A 10,089-nucleotide genomic window follows, 5' to 3' on the forward strand; every position below is an offset into this window, starting at 1 on the left:
AGGAGTAGCCATTTTGTTTAGAGCATCTGCAAATGTAAAGATCGTCTCTTGTGCTGAAATTGTAAAGGGAAGGCTTTTAATTGTAAGAGCAGAAATAGAGGACACTGTTTTCTGCTTCACTAATATTTATGCTCCAAATAATGGAGCTGAAAGGGTAGCTTTCTATACCCGCCTCCAAAAGGAGTTACTGATCTATAATCAGGATCAGATCATTCTTGGTGGTGATTTTAACTGCACACTTGATTTCACCGTGGATAGAATAGGAGAGGAGCCACATCCACATTCATCCCAGACTTTAAACACTGTCATCTCTCACCTGGATTTGTTGGACACATTTAGAGTGAAACATCCACAATCCAGACAGTATACATGGGTCAGGGTTAACAGTAACAGGGTGTGTGCAGCTAGACTGGACAGGGTTTACATCTCCAGAACTCTCAACCCCAGATTAATTCATTGTAATATTCTGCCTGTCGGCTTCACTGATCACCATTTTGTTAGTGTGGAGCTGATTATTTCACCAGGTGAAAGGGCTAAGTCCTTCTGGCATTTTAATAACAAGCTTCTACTGGACAATGTTTTCTGTAAAAACTTTGGGTGTTTTTGGGATCAGTGGCAATTAAGAAAAGTTGAGTTTGATTCTTTGAAGCTTTGGTGGGAGGTTGGTAAAGCTCAGATTCGTGTTTTTTGTCAGCAGTACACGTCACACTCTTCTGCTAGATTAAAAACAGTCATTAAAAATCTTGAGGACAACATTAAGAACCTTGAGGAGGGGTTAAATGGGAGTGTGGATCCCACCACTGGTACCCTGCTGAAGGAGAAACGTATGGAGTTGAGCTCTTTCCTGCAGGAGAGGGTGAAGGGAGCTCTTGTGCGGAGTCGTTTCCTTCAACTCAAAGACATGGATGCCCCAACGTCTTTCTTTTTCAATCTTGAGAGATCTGTGGCTCAAAAAAAGCTGCTGACTTGTCTTAAACTGCCAGGAGGTCGAATAACAGCTGATCCAAAGGAAATGAGCAGTCACGCCATGCAGTTCTATGAGGATCTGTTTGGAGCAGAGAGTTGCAGCCAGGAGTGTCGCAGGGAGCTCCTGGAGGGTCTCCCTCAGCTCAGTGTGGAGGAGAGGTCTCTTCTGGAAGGGGAGCTGTCTCTGGAGGAGCTCACTGCTGCTGTCACTCAGATGGCAACAGGAAGAGCACCTGGAATAGATGGGTTGTCCACAGACTTTTTTAAGAGGTTCTGGAATATCCTTGGGTCTGACCTGCATAGTGTTTTAATGGAGTGTTGCAGGACCGGGTCTCTTCCTGGTTCTTGTAAGAGAGCAGTTCTTTCCTTGCTCCCCAAGAAAGGTGACCTGGCATTGTTAAAAAACTGGAGGCCGGTTGCTTTGCTTTGTGCGGACTACAAGATCTTCTCCAGAGCTTTATCGAACAGACTAAAGGACGTTCTGGGAAGTGTGGTCCATAAAGACCAGAGTTACTGTGTTCCAGACCGGACAATCATGGATAATGTTTTTCTTATCAGAGATGTCATTGATGTGTGTAAAATCTATAATCTAAATGTTGGCATTGTGTCTCTGGATCAAGAGAAGGCGTTTGACAGGGTGGATCACTCGTATTTGTTTTCTGCACTGAGGTCTTTTGGTTTTGGGGATGGTTTTGTGTCATTAGTTGGGTTGTTGTATCAGGATGCACAGTGTTTGGTGAAGATGGGGGCGGGGTTGAGTCGGCCAATCCCTGTACGGCGAGGGATCAGACAAGGTTGTCCCATCTCCGGCCAGCTGTATAGCTTGGCTATTGAGCCCTTGCTGTGCAGGTTGAGGGGCCGGCTCAGTGGGCTTTCTTTGCCCGCGGCCTGTAGCATTGAATGTCCCCCTACAATTTCTGCCTATGCTGATGATGTAAACATCTTCATCTCCAATCAGGGGGACGTTCGGTGTCTGCGGGACACCCTGTCCCTGTATGAAAGGGCAACAGCTGCACGGGTGAACTGGGAAAAAAGTGGTGCTTTATTGGTGGGAGAGTGGAGGGACCAGGCAGTGCCCAGTCTGCCTGGTGGACTTGAGTGGGGGAGGGAGGGGTTGAAGGTGTTGGGGGTTTATTTGGGTACCGAGGGCTTTAAAAGTAAAAACTGGGAGGGAGTTAGGGAGAAAGTGTGCGCTCGGTTGTCTAAATGGAAATGGTTGCTACCCCAGTTGTCGTATAGGGGAAGAGTTCTGGTGGTCAATAACTTGGTTGCCTCGACTCTCTGGCACAGACTTGTGGCTTTGACACCTCCAAGAGGGCTGGTGGAGGACATTCAAAGGGCCATCCTGGACTTCTTCTGGTCAGGCAAACACTGGGTCCAGGCGGCAGTCCTCTACCTGCCGGTGGCTGAAGGGGGACATGGACTTATAGACATTCAGTCAAAAATTGCCTCATTCAGACTCCAGACTGCACAGAGACTCCTTTTCACTTGTGGTCCCAGCTGGATGGACATCGCTCGACTGCTGCTGAGGAGAGCTGGACGGCTGGGGTACACTAAGCAGCTCTTTCTGTTAAAGCTTGAGGAGGTGGATCTCACTGGATTAACATCCTTTTATATGTCTGTAATGCAGGCATGGAAAATGTACACATTCAAAAGGGAAAAAACTGAGAGTCTGGGAATGTGGATCTTTGAGGAACCGTTATTTTTTAATGATTTCATAAGGACTCCAACTTTGCAGTCAGCCAGTCTCCGGGCCAGTTTCAGAGAGGCAGGCTGCACAAAACTGGGTCACCTGGTAAGACTGACCCTGGACGCCCTCAAAGAAAGGACCAATATCACCTCCAGCCGGGTGGTTGAAAGAGTGGTGGAGGAAGTCTTTGCTGCACTTCCAGTAAAACTTGTGACATTTCTAAACATTGAGAATCTGTGTGAGCAGTGGAGTGAAGAGGGCGAATACAGCTTCCCATCTTTGTCTGTTACCCCAGATGTCGGGGAGTGGCAGGAAAGAGGAGGTGGACTGCTGTCCTTTAGTACTCCTGTTCTGGGAAAGTTCCAGGATGCAGGGAAAAAGGCACTCTATCAGTCCTGTGTTAAGGTCCTACATCTTCGTGGTCTGTCGGGAGTGAAAGAGTCGAGGTGGATCGAGTTTTTTGGCCCAGAGGTTTCCCCGAAAGGCAGCTGGCGGTCCCTGTACAAGCTGCCTGTTGAGAAGAGAACAGCAGATCTCCAGTGGAGAGTTGTGCATGGGGGTATAGCCACGAACAGATACAGAGCGCACATTGATCCAGGGGTGGGAGAGGAGTGTTTGTTTTGTTCACTAACTGAAACTTTGTCTCATCTGTTTGTTGAGTGTCCCAGGCTCTCACTCTTGTTTGTCCTTATGAAAAGCTTGTTTGAAGCTCTCGGGGAGGATTTCTCTTATGCAGTGTTTGTTTTTGGGCCAAAGTATTCTGCAAAGAAAAAGACTGTACATACACTGATGAACTTTTTATCTGGCTCTGCTAAGTTGGCCATTTGGCTTACACGCAAGAACCGAGCTCAGGGTACTGGCTGTGTGGAACCGGTGCTGGTTCTGGAGGGACTTTTGAAGGCCAGACTAAAGGTAGAATTTGCCTATTATCAAATGATGGACAATGTGCAAGACTTTAATAGTGTATGGGCTGTGGAAGAAGCTTTGTGCTCTGTGGGTGGGTATGGAGAGCTGATTATTCATTTTTGATGCAGTAAATGTTGTTTTTGTTGATGTTGTGATTTTTGTTGCACTTGTTTTGTTTTATGTTTTATTTTTTATTTATTTATTTATTTCCTTCTCTTGATCTGAGTGATGATGTGACAGTGTTATAATTTTCTCCTGGTAGTGGTAAAATAAAAGGTATTTTGAAAACCAAACCTCTCTATCTCTCTCTCTCTGTCTCTCTCTCTCTCTGTCTCTCTCTCTCCCTCTCTCTCTCTCCCTCTCTCTCTCTCTCTCTCTCTCTCCCTCTTTCTCTCGCTCTCTCTCTCTGTCTCTCTCTCTCTCCCTCTCTCTCTCTCTCTCTCTCTCTCTCTCTCTCTCCCTCTCTCTCTCTCTCTGTCTCTCTGTCTCTCTGTCTCTCTCTCCCTCTCTCTCTCTCTCTGTCTCTCTCTCTCTCTCTCTGTCTCTCTGTATCTCTCTCGCTCTGTCTGTATCTCTCTCTCTCTCGCTCTCTCTGTATCTCTCTCTCTCTCTCTTTCTCTCTCCCTCTCTCTCTCTGTCTCTCCCTCTCTCTCTCTCTCTCTCTCTTGCTCTCTCTCTCTCTCTCTCTGTATCTCTCCCTCTCTCCCTCTCTCCCTCTCTGTCTCTCCCTCTCTCTCTCCCTCTCTCCCGCTCCCTCTCTGTCTCTCTCTCTCTCTCTCTCTGTCTCTCCCTCTCTCTCTCCCTCTCTCCCTCTCCCTCTCTCTCTCTCTCTCCCTCTCTCCCTCTCCCTCTCTTTCTCTCTCTCTCTCTCTCTCTCTCTCTCACCTCGATCATCTCTGCAGGTTCATTTGGTTCAGTGGTGGAGTTCAGAGTTTTCTTCTTTCTGGATTAAATCAGAAAACAACAAATCCAAAAATGAACATGATGAAGGTCATAAAAAATAAATTTAATATTAGTTTGAGGGATAAAACAAAAGAGATGTGAGATGACAGATTAATATTAATGATTGTTACCTCGTCCACAGAGTCAGGAGAAACAGAGAAATCAACATCAAGAGCAGCAGAGTCCACTTGATGATATGTATTATGAATGTTGAGTTCCCTGAGAATTAAAGATAGATATGTGAGACTCTTTACTGGTAGGATTAGATTGAAACATTTCATTTCTACTTTGTGATACCCTCTGTTCATCATTCAGTCACACTCTAACAGTGTGTGTATGTGTGTGTGTGTGTGTGTGTGTGTGTGTGTGTGTGTGTGTGTGTGTGTGTGTGTGTGTGTGTGTGTGTGTGTGTGTGTGTGTGTGTGTGTGTGTGTGTGTGTCTGTGTGTGTGTGTGTGTGCAGGTGAATGTTAATAACTTACCTGCCACAACAATCAGATGTAAGGTGGAGTTATGACGTCCTCTTGTGTTCTGAGCTTCACAGTAATATCTCCCACTGTGATCAGCACTGAAGTTAGAGATGGTGAAAATCTGTCCTGAAGCTGTTGGTGAGTCTTCATCCTCCTTGAACCAGGTGTAATTAGCTGCTGGGTTAGCATCACTGCTACAGGTCAGAGTCACTGAACTGCCCTCCACTATCTCAGCAGAGGGACTCACTGACACAGAGGGAAGCTTTGGAGCATCTGGAGGACAACAAATACAGATTGAACTCCCATTAGTATTACAATTCATGATTTGAAAGAACTTTTGTAGCACGATAAGTAAAACTGAGTGTGACTTACACTGGACATCTAACAAATGTTGCAGAGATGTGATCTGTCCATGTTTATTCTCAGCCTGGCAGTAGTAAATCCCTCTGTCTTCAGACCTGATGGACGGGAAATAATAACTTTGCCCTTGTCCTTTTAGCAGGTTGTCCTTGAACCAAGTGTATTTAGCTGCTGGGTTAGCATCACTGCTACAGGTCAGAGTCACTGAACTGCCCTCCACTATCTCAGCAGAGGGACTCACTGACACAGAGGGAAGCTTTGGAGCATCTGGAGAAGATGTGTTAGCAGTGATTATTCTATGTTGAGGTATGCTCCCACCATAGCACAGAGTAATTAAATCATAAAGTGTGAATAACTTTGTGTAGCAACATTTTAGCTGTTGATGGTCTGAAACATATTTCACAAAACTCAAATTTTACCTCAGCTACAGATTGTAGCTTAGTGTGAATGAAATTCAAGAGACAGGAGAGATAAAAACTGTTTGTCATTTTTCACTCACATTTCACATCAGAGATAAAGTGTTCAGATGTTCTCCTCCCCAGATCGTTCTCAGCCGCACAGTAAAACTCTCCAGAGTCAGACGACTGGACGGAGCTGAAGACTCTGGTCCTTTACTGAGAGGTTGAAAGTCTGGGTTCCCATTCTTCTTGTACCAGGTGTAATTAGCTGCTGGGTTAGCATCACTGCTACAGGTCAGAGTCACAGAACTGTTCTCCACTATCTCAGCAGAGGGACTCACTGACACAGAGGGAAGCTTTGGAACATCTGAGGAAGACATCAGGAGACATTACTCAAAGATAAGAACATTTGATCATAGATACATGTTCATTTTTATCTAGATGTCTTTATGTTCCTTTTTGATTCATCTTTCTGTCACAGTGACTGTAAAGTGCTGACCATGGAGCCTGATTTTACTTCTTTTTTATTTTGTCTTGACATCAATTCTGTGCAGTCTATGTAACAAACTGTTAAACAAAGGCCATGCAATTCCACTTTATCTTGAGGAGTCTCTTTCTAAAACATTGAATATGTGTTAATCGTTTTAGCTTTTGCTTCATCACTGATATCTTCACGAGACTGAAGCTTAATCTTTGGTTGCTTTTGTACTCAGATTCTGTTTTAACTCTGTTGTGATCATTTGAAAATTGTTACCGAGCAATTTAATATTACTCATTTGTAAACAGAGTTAAAGGAGCAGTATGTAACTCTGACCCCTAGTGTTTAAAATGGGTACTGCAGTCCAAATTCTAAACATTGAGCTGTCTCTCCCCCCCTCCTCTCTAGAGTCCATGCTCACTCAGGTCACCATGTGGTGGACTCTGAAGCTTCAGTGTTTATCCAGCTCTGCATGGGTCTGTAAACCTTTCTGTGTTCTAACCTCTCTCCATTTTTCAAAAGCATCTCCAATATTGATCCTAGTTTGAGCACGTTTCTGCTCGTGGAGCTTATTAGAAACATGCAGAGGCTTTTTAGGTCGGGTACAATCACTTCTATCTGAACCACTTCTCTTGCCCGCTTCCATCGCTGCAACACCTGTTGGTTTTCCGTTCCACACCACTTCAACATCGCTTGTTTCCTCAATGTCTGATGATATACTAAGGTCAGTTTGTAATTTAATTCAGGAAATATTTTACACATTGGACTTTTAAATCTATAAGATTCCAGCAGGGTTTTAAGGGAACTTAAAGTGTAAGTGTGCTGTGGCGTTAGTCTTTAAGTGTGTTTTGTGATTTAGTCAAGTTTACTCACACACTGAAGGAGAGGGGAATCGATCATGTCCGTTTAAGGCACAGGAGATTTCATCCTCAAGATAAAACCAGCCTTTATAGGTAGAAGTCACAGCTCCGGTTATTTTCTGTTTGTTCCTGAACCAGACGTATGAGAGACGACCGACTTCACTGCAGCTGCTGTGACACGTCATCTCCACCTCAATGGAATGCTGACCGGCTCTTATCCTTTTAACCTGAACCTGTAACGCTGGATATGGAGGAAAAAAAGTGAATTGTCTCTGTTCTAAAAAGAGAGAGATTAGATTTAGATGCACATCATTTGAACTTCCACAATATCTAGAAGTCAAAGCAAGAAAACTAAGAGTCTGTGACCACACAGCCTTTATTCTGACAGAAAAGCTCCAACAGAGAACTTGGATTAAAATGCCTTTTTTTGGTCTGACTCAGTCAGCGCACACAAATTAGGCGTCTTTTCTATTATGATCATTTCTGTCTGACATACTTTACAGCTTGGTGTAAAACCGAGCCTAAACAAGCTTCCCCTCTTCAGATTGTCTTTAGGTAACGTTTGTTAAGAATTAGGGCTCTTCAAATAAAAATTGTTTTCCAAAGAAAGAAAAGTAAAGGACAAAAGCTTCTACCTGAAGTGTTCAAAGATTTAAAACTAAAAAACTCAGTGAAGCTGCTAAAAAGTTGGATTGCTCTAAATCGTTGGTTCTCAACTGGTCTCGCCTCAGGACCGACTATCAACTATGAGGAAGTGTAAACCAAATGATCTGATATTTGTCAACCAATGAGATGTATTTAAATGTTGTGCAGTTTGGACCTCAGATGGTACAAAACATGTTTGAAGCACTCATAGACTTTTTGGCACACTTTATGTTTCCAAACACAAATTCACAACCCACTGAAAACGGCTCTGCGACCCACTTTGTGGTCCCAACCCACCAGTTGAGAACCACTGCTCTAAAGTAAAAGACGCTGAGTGGTGACATTCATCACAAAGGCTCTCTTATCATTAACACACAAGCATGACCTGTTTGTTCATATGAAACAGTGAGTACAAACTGATAGTGATGAGTTCAGGTTCTGTGTTTGTGTGTCTCCATGGCTCTGCGTTCATTAGTACCCGTGACAGTCAGAGTTGTTCCAGGTAAACTGCTCCTCCATTCAAAGCTTCTTGTTGTAAATTTGAAACGATGCTGGGCTGAATCGCTCTCTCTCAGGTCAGAGATTCTCAGAGTGGAGCGTCCTCTCTCTCTTTCAGAGACCTGAACACGATTTGACTGATACCAATGCTGACTATGTTCAGGACTGAACCAGAACTTTGAAGTGACCGCTTCATGACCGTTGTAAGTACAATAAATGTCCACTGATGAGCCTTTGGGTGCACAGATGGTTCTGACATCGTACTTCACTCTGTTACAGGTTTCACCATGAACACCTGGAAAATTAAACAAATCATTTAAAACAGAGTAAAAACTCACAAGAGAAAAAAAACAAGTAGTTACACGTCTCCACCACCAGATGTTGTTTTGTTCGAAGCAGATTGTGAAGTTAACTCACACACTGGAGGAGAGGGGAAATCCTGGTGTTCCTGTAAAGCACAGGAATAGCTGTCTGCATTATTAAAGTAGTCTGAGTAAGTCGAGGATGTTTTTCTGGGGATTTTCTCTCCATTCTTGAACCAAATGTAGGAGGAATGAGGAGGGAGAGTACAACTGCTGACACACGTCAGATCTGCCCAAGAAGAAGAATATCTAGATGTGCCCACATGAAGATCTGGATGTGTGGAGAGAGAACAGAGAGGAAATTTCACATTGTCTATATTCATATGCACAAATATAAAAGAAGACATTGATATTGTTGTTTTATTGTTTTTAAAATAATCAACAAATGAATGAAAACATTACCTGTGAGGGACAAAGTGACTCCGGGATCACCAGTATAACTTCCATCTTGATGGTTTGTTATGAACCTGAACTTGTAAACAGCTGAGTCACTATTTCCCACATTTGTGATTGTCAGAGTGGAGTCCTTCGATTTAGAGCTGTAGGTCACACGACCTGTGTACTGTGAGTCTGTTTGCAGATCTACAGGTTCTCCATCCTGGACTTTAGTAAACCAGAAGGACTTCTGAACTGTAATAGACTGATAATTGAATCGCGATGGGTAGCTGTAGGTGTACCCTAGTACGACTGTTGATCCTCTTAAGGCACAGACTTCAGTAGAGGAGTAAGTCACTCCCCAGCCAGCCTGACCCTGAATCACTGTAAAATAGAGCACATCAAGAACCACAGTTACAGTAAGAGCAGCATCATGAGTCAAACCTTCATTCATAGTGGAGGTGCTTCAACTAGTACGACTACACCTGATGTCAGAGTGAGACAAAGCTAGCAGCTATCCTAATAAAGTAGAAAAGGTCAAGTCTCTTTGTGCAGAAGTTACTATTTACAGTCTGCCTAACATGATTCTTCATGCTGCTGTGGTGGTCGTGAAAGGTGAACAAACCTACCCATAATTCTCTGAGATACTGGCTAATTTAGCTGGTTTAATTGCAAATAAGACTGTTTCCTGTTTTTCTATAAGCTGCACAATAAACAAGTGAACCCAGACCCCCCTTTTCAAGTGATCCAGATATGATTGTTTGGTCAGCAGCAGGGTTTGATTGACAGCTTTCACACCAGCACAAACTTGCTACAGACTCAAGATATTTTTCAATGAACCAAACAGGCTAGATGTGAAAACGCCTGAAGAGGCTCTTCACACATTTCATTAACATCCGTCTTTGTTGATCTGATGACAAGTGGATAGCCTTAATGCTCGGTGTGAATGCGCCCCAATGCCTCCTGAGGATGGGCTGAGTTCTGACAGCTCGGACCACATACAGACATGGTGTGGCATGCATTTGTTCACATTGGATTGATAGTGTAAACACTCATGCGTCCACTGCAGCATTTAGGACCGCCCACTCAACTTAAAACCTGGGAGATCAACAGATTCTGTCCATGCAAAGTTTGAACGCC

At 43.9% G+C, this 10,089-nt stretch overlaps 1 pseudogene; it reads right to left on the reverse strand.

Moving 5' to 3' along the window:
• LOC109979166 (carcinoembryonic antigen-related cell adhesion molecule 5-like) overlaps positions 1-9,512 on the reverse strand; it is a 28,858-nt pseudogene extending 19,346 nt beyond the window's left edge.
• Positions 9,513-10,089: the final 577 nt, after the last annotated feature.

Source organism: Labrus bergylta, chromosome 1 (assembly GCF_963930695.1).
Source record: "Labrus bergylta chromosome 1, fLabBer1.1, whole genome shotgun sequence".
Lineage (NCBI taxonomy): Eukaryota > Metazoa > Chordata > Actinopteri > Labriformes > Labridae > Labrus > Labrus bergylta.